Source organism: Lycium ferocissimum, chromosome 10, assembly GCF_029784015.1.
Source record: "Lycium ferocissimum isolate CSIRO_LF1 chromosome 10, AGI_CSIRO_Lferr_CH_V1, whole genome shotgun sequence".
Taxonomy (NCBI): domain Eukaryota; kingdom Viridiplantae; phylum Streptophyta; class Magnoliopsida; order Solanales; family Solanaceae; genus Lycium; species Lycium ferocissimum.
In genome coordinates this window covers 22927064-22939713 of record NC_081351.1, presented here as the reverse complement: position 1 = coordinate 22939713, position 12650 = coordinate 22927064, and positions in this window count along the sequence as shown.

Sequence of the window (12650 nt, the reverse complement as noted above, 5' to 3'; positions counted from 1 at the left end):
GGAGTTATTAGATATCAGTTCTCCCTCCGTTTTAATTTATTTGTGTTATTTTTCTTTTTAGCCTACTTCAAGAAGAATTGTTTTTTGGGCAGCTTTTAGTTTTAACTTTCCATGTGACATATTTTAAGATCACAAGCTTAAATGGTACTTTGGTATACTTTATGTATCTTTAAGGGAGAAGATTCAAAACACACTCAACTTTCGCCAAAATTGCTATAACACACCTCAACTGCGGAGTCCATGACCCCCTGGACTATTTTTTTTTGTATTATTTTGGGTATTATTGGGTGGCGTGGACAAAAAAGTGAGTCCTCAATATTGGGTATTATTGAGTCCACGCCACCAATAATACCCTCAATAATACACAAAAAAATAGTCCGTGGTCATAGACTCCCGCAAAGTTGGAGTGTGTTATAGCAATTTCGGCCAAAGTTAGAGTGTGTTTTGAACACTTTTCCCTATCTTTAATTTAAAATAACAAGATTTAAAAGTTTTTTTTACTTTCTTAAATTTTGTGTCAAGTCAAAAATTGACAAACAAATTGAAACGAAAGGAGTGATTGATTCTATGACTTTGACTACTTTGTCTGGAACTTGTCTCCGCTATTTACTCGAGCTCCTACTAGATTGGCTCAATTATTAGTATGTAGTATTTTCAGAACGGGATTTTAGGATTTTCCCTAGATGTCAAGGTTGATGATTCATTTAGTTTGTTTGGCCAAATTTTTGACAAGTTCAAATTGCTTGTTTTCTTGAAAACTGCTTAGTTTAGAAAGTTAATGTGTTTGATTAAGTTTATAAAAAAAGATAAATGGCTTTGAGTATCGTGTGTCACATACCAATTTAGTGCAACTTATTGTAGATAAGTAATTTTAATGATTAAATAGTACATTACTTAAACATAAATGATAGCATCATATGTTTCAAGAAGTTCCATGCTTTCATTAGTATTGAATATAGAAATTTCTCTCCTGCTCTATCTCTGCATATTTGCTATCATGTGTTAGCAGTAGAATTCTAATATGGTATCAGAGCTTCTCGTTACGATCGGGAACCACTAAAATTGTTGATTTCTAGTTGCGCCATTAAAGAAGCTCGAAGCTTCAACAATGGTGGAAACACAAAATACGCAGGTAGAAGAAGATCCACAAACAGATCACAATCATCCATTGCATTTACTAGCATCTGATGTACCTAGAGTAGCATTAATTCCTATGAAGCTAAGTGGACCAGAAAATTATGGTATATGGAGTAGATCTATGAGGCTTGCACTTCTAGTCAAGAATAAATTAGGTTTTGTGGATGGCACATGTGTGAAAAGCTCATACAAAGGAGCTTTGGCTACAAAATGGGAAAGGTGTGATGCGGTTGTTCTGTCGTGGATCAGTGCAACTGTAGTGCCAGAATTGATGACGAGTATTGCATAATGCTACGAGCTCGAAGAAAATCTGGGAGGACTTCAAAGAAAGGTTTGATAAATTGAATTTGACTAGAATTTTCATATTTGGAAGGAAATCAGTGTTTTAACTCAAGGCACAGACACAGTTACAACCTACTATACAAAAATGAAGGATTTATGGAATGAAATTGATGTTATGGTTCCATCACCTTTATGTAAATGTGAGGAATCAAAGCCTTATGTTGAGCACATGAAACAACAACGTCTATTGCAGTTTTTAGTAGGGCTTAATGACAGTTTTGCCCAAGTAAGAAGTTCTATATTGCTCAATGCATCTGTTCCTAGTGTGAACCAAGCATATGCCATGGCCATTCAGGAAGAGAGTCAAAGAAAATTAGGTGTAGCAGAAGGAGGAAAGGAACCTGTGACTTTACTTGCAGGAAGGAACCACTATTTCCCACCTCAAGGAAATTAGAATCACAACCGTCAAGGGAATCAACATTTCCCAAATCAGGCTTTTCATGAAAAGAGACCAGGTGTGGTGTGTGAGCATTGTGGTTACAAAGGGCACTCCAAAGAGAACTATTATAGGATAGTTGGATTTCCTGTAGATTTTTGAAGCAAAAAGAAGGGACAGAATGAAGGTTTCAAACCTCAGGCTAACAGTTCTGTTGTGGAAGCATCACGGGTTAACAACTCAATTGTGCAGATAGGAAATGGTTCAGGTCCAAAACTGCAGATACATGAAGGTGGTTGTTACTTCACTAGAGAACAGTATCAGGACCTGCTGAACAAGATGTACCCTGCACCAACAGGAAATTGCAGAAATGATGCAGGAGGTATGACTTCCTTACATAATAATGATGCAGAACTGGAGTGGATTATTGACTCAGGTGCCACACATCATATAACAAAATGTCAAGAAGTGTTAACTGACATTAGAAAGGCATCCGACTCAAGAAGTAATAAAGTACAAGTGCCAACAGAAAGTAAAATTAAGATTGAACACACAGGAGATACAATCATTTTAGGTGGATTTAAGTTAAAGAATGTTCTTCATGTTCCTGATTTTAAGTTTAATCTTTTATCAGTGTCCAAGATTACAAGGGATTTAAGTTGTTCTGTTTCTTTTTATCCTGACCTCTGTGTGCTGCAGGCCCTCTTCAATGGGAAGGTGATTGGGATTGGTAGACACTCAGAAGGACTTTATATTCTAAAGAAGCACATTCAACCTGTTATAGGAGCAGTAGTGAAAGAGAAGGAAGACCAGACACTATGGCATTACAGACTAGGACATGCCTCACTTGGATCCATGAGTCACATTCTATCTCTGAAGAATAAACTTGATGTAGGAATGCATCAGGACTGCATGATATGTCCCTTAGCTAAGCAGTGCAGATTAAAATTCCCTAGTAGTAGTTCACTATCAACTAGTATATTTCAACTTGTACATTTGGATGTTTGGGGACCTCACAAACAGTTTACATATGATAGAAAACAGTATTTTGTCACTATTGTTGATGATTACAGTAGATTTACTTGGGTGACACTTTTGCAGTCTAAGAAGGAAGTCGTTGTTTTGAAAAATTTTATCCCAATGATTTGTAATCAATTTGATGCTAGAATAAAAGTCTTGAGGTCAGACAATGGCACTGAGTTTTTTAATAGCCAAGTGAATGAACTGTTGCTTCAATTTGGCATTATCCATCAGAGTAGTTGTCCATATACACCACAACAAAATGGTGTAGTGGAGAGAAAACATAGACATATTTTAGAAATAGGTAGAGCTTTGAAATTGCAGTCCCATGTACCAGGAAGATTTTGGGGTGACTGTGTTCAAACTGCAGTCTACCTAATCAATAGATTGCCATCAGTCGTTTTGAAAGGCAAATCCCCATTTGAAATATTATATGGAAGAACACCTAGACTTGATCACCTCAGGGTGTTTGGCTGCTTATGCTTTGCTAGTGTATTGCCAAGGAAGGATAAGTTGGAGGCAAGGGCAAAGAAAGCAGTTTTGCTTGGCTATTCCACTACCCAAAAGGGTTATAAACTGTATGATTTGGAGAGTAGGACTCTATTTGTTAATAGAGATGTTAGCTTTAGAGAGCATATCTTTCCATTTCAAGGCTCCCACAAGGAAGATATGTGTTTGCCATTACTTTCACCATTTGCTGTTGATACAGGCACTTAAACCCGTCAACCGGTTCGGTTTAAACGGTTCAAACTGGTAAAATCGGAACCGGTTCCGATTAACCGTAAATTACTTACCGGTCCGGTTTCGATTTTTTTGAGATCGGAACCGGTAAAACCGGAATCGGACCGGTTAAACAGGTGAAATTTAAAAAAAAAAAAATTAATATAGCCGCTGGGCTGTCCGTTATTGGACCGTTGGCAACGGTCCATTTGCAAAAATGGTCGTTGCCAAACGGCCATAAACCCATTTTTTGGTCCCCCCCCCCCCCAACCCCCCAAACTTTTTTTTTTTTTAACACTTTAACCCATCCCCCACCCCTATATAAACCCTTCTTCATTTTCATTTTAATCCACACCAATTCACTCTTCTCTTTCTCTCAAATCTCAATCTCTCAATTATAGTTCCTTTGCAATAATTAGCCACTTTAAATTCTCTCAAATAAATATTATAAAGTCTTATTATAGTTTCAATTATTAATTTTGCAATTATAATATTGTTGGTGGAGTTAGTGATTTTGCAACAATCCGAAGTAGATTTGGTGATTTGCAATTCTAGCCGCCTTCACTTTGTTGGAAATTAATCCGGCAATTTGGTACCTTCGTTCCAACTCTATCTTTATTTTTCGCAATTTAATTTACGCAATTTAATTATAGCAATTTAATTTGTTGCAATTTATTTTCTTGTGATTTATTTGAGTGTGATTTAAATTAATTCTATTTAATAATGGCAAAGAGATTTAGACGTGGTGCCGGTAGTAGTGGTATTGTTAGGGGTGGGCTTAATGAGGAAACATTTGTGAAAGAAACACCTAATTTAGGTATTGATGTTGGTGGAAATAATCCCCTTTTAGGTCATGAGGCAATGCAACAACATTATACCAACACTTTTAATGATGATGATGATGATGATGAAACACAAGCCCTCGAAAATCCCATAGGAGATACATGTCCTGCACAATCACATACACAAGAAAAACCGCCTAGAACTCGTAAGCCAACCGCTAAAATTTGGAAATTTATGACTAAGGATAGGGAAAGCCAAACAGTTAAATGTATCCTATGTGGACAAGTATTTGCTTTTAGGCAAGGAACTAGTAAGGATGGTGGAACGGGTATACTAAATGGTCATATGAGAAAGAACATATGGATGTTTGGGGAGAGCAAACGGGTTGAAATGTGGGGGGTATTCAAATGACGATAGACCCACGAACAGGTAAAAATTTTAAGTATGACAAGAAAAAAGAGCGTGTAGAAATAGCTAAAATGGTAGCTTATGATTATTTACTATTTTCCTTTCCTTCGGGTTTGGGGTTTGTTGCTTACATTCAACGTTGTTATAATCTGTTATTTAAGGGTATTCCTAGAAGTACTTATAGAGCGGATGTTATAGATTTGTATAAAAAAAATAGATTTTATTTGCTCCATGTATTTAATTCTTTAAATTGTAATGTTTCTCTTACCGCTGATTTGGGTCTTAGTCTTAACAAGTTAGATTTTTTTGCTATTACATGTCATTGGGTTGATGACAATTGGGTTATGCAAAAAAGAATTATAGCTTTTTTATATGATGAAGGAAAATGTCATCACGATGGAAATTTTTTAGCGGATTCAATGTCTACTATTATGAGATTTTTTAATATTTATAGAAAAACACTTTGTATTGCTTTAGATAATGCTTCTAATAATACAAAGGCGATTGGTCTTTTAAAAAGAGAATTAAACTCTCCGCTAAAAAATATTTTTCATGTGAGATGTAGTTGTCACATTTTAAATTTAATTGTTAAATATGGTCTTGTGTGTTTTGACGATTCTATTCAAAAAGTTAGAGATGCGGTTGCGTTTCTTTTTTTGTAATGCTAATAGGGGAAGACTTAAAATTTTTAAGAATGCTTGTGTGGAAAATAACCTTAGACCTAGGAAAATTCAAGTAGAAATTGAGACTAGGTGGAACTACACTTACATTATGCTACAACAAGCATATGAGTATAGGATTCCCATACAACAAGTTCACAACAAATATAATATTAATAGTGATGATTGGTTAAATTTTACACATTGGGAAGATGTTAAAGAATGTGTTGAACTCTTAGAAATTTTTTATAATGCAACTCTTGCTTTTTCTAAACAATTCTATCCCACGGTAACCGAAATTTTAGCCTACTTACCGGAAATAGCTCGAGTTTTACAAGAGTATAAATATAAACCCGGTTATCAAGCGACTATTTTTGATATGATAATCAAATTTAAGAAGTATTTTTTTCCCATCCTAACTTTATTTATATTGGGTTCTCTATTAAATCCTTATTTAAAAGTGTCTTATACTAAAGCATTGGTTGGTCAAATTTATACATTTTTAGAAATTGAAGAGGGAGTTCAACCATCTTTAGCTGAAGCCAAACTCGCTATTGATGACGAGTTTAGAAAAGTTTTTACTCATTATTCTAATTTGGAAGAATGTGCTACACCCGTTGCTCCACGCCCTACTACTTCTCAAAGTAGCAAAAAGGGCTTGTCGAGTTTGTCGCATTTAAAAGTTCTACATTCACAGCCAACTCTTATACATAGCTAACATAACCAAATCATAGCTAACATAACCAGATCTTATACATACAGAAAAGTGAAACGTCGCCCCAAAGCTGTCACAAATATATGTATATATATATATATCGTTGTCACAACTTTTAGCAGATGATATCGCACATAAGCCAGCAAGGCTGTCATAATATAGGGGGACGCCCAGAACACAAATCACACAGACACAACTGAACAATGACTACCCACAACCCACGCATATGTGTCTACAGACCTCTAAGAGTAATAACAGAATCATATGACGGGACAGGGCCCCGCCGTACCCCTGAATAGACATATACATACACATATATAACACAGGTGTCTGTACCCAAAATATAGGCTCCGGAACAAGGGAGCGCTCGAAGATAGCTGAATGGAAATCCTAAGCTGGCGGATCACCGAGACGAGTATCCGTCACCACGCGGTATGAAACGCAACCCCCGAATAAAGAGATAACATGCAAGAAAAATGTGTACTGAGTATGCAAAGCATGAAGTACAGTAAACAGGATCATAATCGGAACAAAAAGTACAGAAAATAAGTGCAATATCCAGAATATCAAAATGCTTACTTTTAAAAACACAAATCATGCAAGGGGCTCAGGGAATATGGTCGCCCTCCCGACATTGGCGCCATAACACATCATACTCCGGAAGATTTCATAACTCCATAACCCGACATATCCCCGTAACATATCATAACATCATAACACATCATAACACCATAACACATCATAACTCCCGGTGATATACATGTCGGTGTATACCTCTAGCGAGGGACTCGGTGAACCGTAACACATCATACTCCAGAATATAGCATAGTGCGCACGATGACATAACCGGCCCGGGACTCGGCGAAAGATGTAACAACAGTATGCACGAGCAGAGTCGTGAGTAACCATATGCATAAAAATCAGCTTTTAAGACTCAATAGCTACGTAGACAAATCACACTCGAGTATCAAACGATAGTCATGTTAAGTTCTTTCAAAAAGTCGTCAGAACTATACAAAGGAAAGTCTCGGGGACCACGGACAAGTAACAAACCAATCCGAGCCCGCCTATGAAAGTTAGAGACATTATTCGTTATATAATCTTCTACGAACATATCGAAGCGATCCGAACCCGTCTATGAAAGTTACGGACTTTATTCGACATAGAATCCTTTAGGAACAAAACTCTTTATGCAAAGATTTGAAATCCAATCATACAAAAGACATAAGGACCATAACTCGACTATATTAGGAACACTATCATCAAGAAGTGAATAAGAATCGTAGACATGCTCGGATCTTATGAATAGAGTTACCCCAAGGTTCGTATTATATCCTACTTACGACTAAGACATGCCAAAAGAAAGAAAGGTTAGGCTTTACATACCTCGTTCGCTTCCTAAGCTAATCCGAATTTAAGTCTCGGACTTTCCAAGATCTACAATAACGTCATTAGATACCAAACATTAGCTGTAAGTACTTAGGAATTCAATTCCAAGCCATCACTTTATTTACAGAAATTTGGGCAGCATTTCCCCTGTAAATTCAACAACCCCGAGAATTCAACTCGACCAAATCATCAACAACAATACCAACACCCATACTAACAACGTCAACAAGTAACTCAAAACGCATTCTAACGTTAGTAACTCTTTTCTACATAATTCGACAACATCCATTTACATTTAAATCAACCACATACAATCAAGCCAACACCAATGCTCACACATTCAAGTACTAATCCAAAACCATTCAAACAAGATTCAAGAACACTTCAAGCAATCCGCACAACATTCAAAACAACCCAACCAACATACAACATAACCCGAAACCTTCCAAATTCAATAAGAACAACAACAACACATTTCTTTCTTCCAAATTCATGAACTATACCAATAATCCACATGTTAACAACATCATTCTCATAAATTCAAGAAACTATATTAGAATCACATTAACTTCCAAAACAGCCCACACGATTACAACTTCAACTTGGATCATTAAACCTTCATTTTACATCATAGAATCCACAACAACAACAACCAAAACACTAAGTAAAATTTGTTCATCCTTGTCATACCAAAATGAATATATACGGCCAAGCACCAACATACAACATTTCATGATTTTCATCCATTTCCACACACTACAACATGCATAAACCATCCATAACACATGTAAAAGAAGATTAAACCTTACCTTTTTCACTTAGTTCTTCAACTTGGCTAGGGTTGTGTCTTGCAAGAATGAATAGTTTGCTTGCTCCAACAACTACTCCACGTTAATATACACCTTCTAAAGAGTTGAAAAGCTAGAAGAAAATATTTTTTTGATCCATTTTTGTGGCACCATGTTCGGCCAGCCCTTGGCCGAATGGTTCTCCCTTTGTTTTCTCCATGTTTCTCCAAGCTTCTAAGGTATGAAAAATGATGAATTATGACTTGCTAGTCATCTAATATCCACATATATAATTCATCCATGTGTACCATGGCCCACACATGGCTTGGATGAATTAAATTTGGCCAAGCCATGGGTGGGAACCACCCATAAGCCACACGGCCAACTTGGCCCTTTTTTATGGAATAATTAACTTTCCATAATTCACTTTTAACCTCAAATTTTTCTTAATATTCCATACCAATAAAATCATAAGCAACTTATGCCTTAAAACAAAATCGGAGGTCAAAAGTCTCAACCTCGTATCCCGGAATAGTCTTGTCCTTAACTTATCATGGTTAGCTCGGATTGTCCTAATGTACAAAATACGGGATATAACAAACTCCTTCTTGTAGTGCAAACTTTGATGAATATAACTTTTATTTGATGCAGCGAAATGCGGATATCAAGGAACTGGATGAATTGGATGTCTTAGCATGGTGGAAGAAGTACAAGGCAAGTCATCCGATACTCTCAAGAATGGCTCGAGATATCCTTACGGTTCAAGTATCAACTGTGGCTTTGGAGAGCGCATTTAGCCAAGGAAGACAGCAAATTGGAGACCATAGACACTCATTATCCAGCTTTAGCTTGCAAGTACTAGTGTGCATTCGCGATTGGATTAGATCGGAGCGACGCAACCAAAACTTAGAAGCGGAGGAAGGCGAAGAGGAAGAAATTGAAGATTTGATAGCAAGTGGACCGGACCAAATGGAAGACTTTGAAGATATCTCCATGACCGAATATGATATGGGGAAATTAACGAAATGATTGAGAATTGGTGATTTTATTATTCTACTATTTCTTTACAACTCATGTATTATTTGCAAGTTAAAAAAAACTACAACTTGCAAATAAATGTTATCCAAGAATGAATAAAATATATGGCTCATTGAGCTTTCTTCTATTTACTTGTGTTCATATTTTCACTTATATTAAGTTAGGAATATACCTAAAATATGCTAAGAATATACTTATAATATACATCTACTTAAATTAAAAACTAGAAAGTTATATACTTGAAAAATAACTAAAATATACTAAGAATATACTTATAATATATAGTATACATATTATAGTATACATATAACTTAAACATTATATATATATATATATATATATGTATGTATGTATGTATATATATAAGTTATATAACCTAAGTATATTGATATATATAAGTATATTCTTACTATATTTTAGGTATATGTAGTATAACTTAAGCATATAACTTAATATATATATATATATATATATATATATATATATACACGTATATGTTGTATTGCTGACTTGCTGTTAGCCTGTTAGTCAGTAAATATTTAAACTTTACTTATAAACTTATATAACATATGTAAATATACCTACAATATACTAATAAATACTATAATATTATATATATATATATATATATACTATACAAAAAACAAAAAAAAAGGGTTTTGGACTGTTTGAACCGGACCGGTTCTGGTTTAGGATTTGTCACCGGTGGCCGGTTTCGATTTTTTAACCGGAAACCGGCCGGTTCCGTAACCGGTTACCGGTCCGGTTTGAACCGGTTGACGGGTTTAAGGTACTCTAACTACTGACATGGTACATCCTACACCAACAAGTTCAAGTCCAATAACTGACACATCTGAGCCAACAAATGAGAGTCTAGATGTCTCATCATCCACTGCAGCCCCTGGAGAAACTGATAGTTCAGCTGCTGATATACCAGTTGATACGCCAGCTGTTGTTGTTGTGCCTTCATCAGCATCAGAGGAGACAATAGGGGCTGAGCATCCTATCCTTGGACAAGTTGACCCTCGAGCTGGAAGCTCCTCTACTCCTGATCATAGAAGAACAGGTAGAACCTCCAAACCACCCATCTGGATAAAGGATTATGTTGTGCCTAATAAAACTAGTCTGTACTCTATCTGTGATCATCTGAACTATGATCACCTGTCCCCTACTTATCAGAGTTACTTGAGTGTTTTTTCGGCCATTGTTGAACCTTAGTCTTTCAAAGAAGCCTCTCAAGATGCAAGGTGGGTAGAGGCTATGCAACAAAAGATTAAGGCCCTAGAGGATAACCATACTTGGTCCATTGTGGACCTGCCTAAAGGAGAAAAGGCTATAGGATAAAAATGGGTGTACAAAATTAAATATAAAGCAAATGGGGAGGTAGATAGATTCAAAGCTAGACTGGTGGCAAAGGGATACACTCAGAGAGAGGGCTTAGATTATCATGAGACTTTCTCCCCTGTGACCAAAATGGTCACAGTTAGAACAGTCATTGGGGTAGCAGCTTCTCATGGTTGGACTCTTTGTCAAATGGATGTAAATAATACTTTTCTGCAAGGGGACTTATTTGAGGATGTCTACATGGACCTTCCTCAAGGTTTCTATAGACAGGGGGAGTATAAGGTGTGCAAACTACAGAAGTCACTGTATGGGCTTAAGCAAGCTTCAAGGCAGTGGAATATTAAGCTCACCAATGCTCTTTTGAATTCTGGATATTGTCAGAGCCCATATGATCACTCACTCTTCACAAAAAAGAGAGAAGGTGCTATTGTTGTGATCCTAGTCTATGTAGATGACCTTCTCATAACTGGGAATTGTTCACAATTGATCACAGAAGCAAAAACTACCCTCCATCATCATTTCAAGATGAAGGATTTGGGAGATTTGAAATATTTTCTTGGTATAGAAGTGCTGAGATCCAAGAAAGGCATTCTTCTTAACCAAAGAAAATATGCCCTACAACTCATATCAGAGACAGGACTTGGTGGTGCTAAGCCAGTTAGCACTCCATTGGAATTTAATCAGAAACTCACCAGTTTGGAATATGACCAAGGCATTGAGAAAAGTGATCAAGGAACTAAAGAAACTGATGATGCAGAGTTTGAAGATGTCACTGCCTATCAAAGATTAGTTGGAAAGCTGCTGTACCTGACCATCACAAGGCCATATATTTGTTTCAGTGTTCAAGTTCTTAGCCAATTTATGCAACATCCCAAGATTTCACACTGGGAAGCAGCTCTTAGAGTTGTTAGATACATAAAGAACTCACCTGGTCTGGGAATATTGCTGAAGAGAGGAGACAACACAGTTTTAACAGGTTATTGTGACTCAGATTGGGCCTCCTATCCTAATACCAGGAGGTCAGTGACAGGATATGTGGTGAAGTTGGGAGATTCCTTAATATCTTGGAAATCCAAGAAACAACGATACGATGAAAGGGAGCTCGGTGGGCCGAGTATAGAGGGATGGCGATTAGTTCTTTGAACCGATTTGGTGTGGTTTACTTAAGGAACTGACTATACAGGTGGCTGTTCCTATCAAAGTGTATTGCGACAGCAAGTCTGCCATTCAAATAGCTGGGAATCCTATGTTTCATGAAAGGACTAAACATATAGAGATCGACTGTCACTTTATCAGGGAAAGGGTGAAATCAGGCTTCATTGATCCACAGTATTTGTGCTCAAGTATGCAACCTGCAGATCTTCTAACCAAGGGACTAGGACTAGGACAACATTAACTTTTGCTATCCAAGTTGGGTGTGTTAGATATCTTCCACCCTCCAACTTGAGGGGGAGTATTGAATTGTAACTAGTTTCAGCTAGATAGGAAAGAAAAGCACTATGCCTAGCTGTCATAATGCTTAGCTGTCAAATGATAGTTAGTGCTGAGTTAAGAGTAATTAGTTAGGTTAGTTAGTTAATCCCCAATCATGTGCTGGTCACGTGAGTTTGTTAGAAGGTCGGTGATGTGTGTATATGTCACCAAGTCACTTGTAAAGAAAACATAACTTGCATTTCTATTCTTCTTCAATGAAAATATAGAAATTTCTCTCTCTAGATACTTCTTCAAAATCTGCTCTATCTCTGCATATTTGCTATCATGTGTTAGCAGTAGAATTATAATAATTAGTCTCGCGTAAATAGCCTATACTTACATGAGTGGTAGCAAAAACTTGTTCTTCAGAAGCGAGAAAAAAAGGTAATTTTTCTTGCGAAACACTTTTAGAACCTTGGTCAAGCATAAATTGTTGTTCTAATTGACAAAAGTTTTTT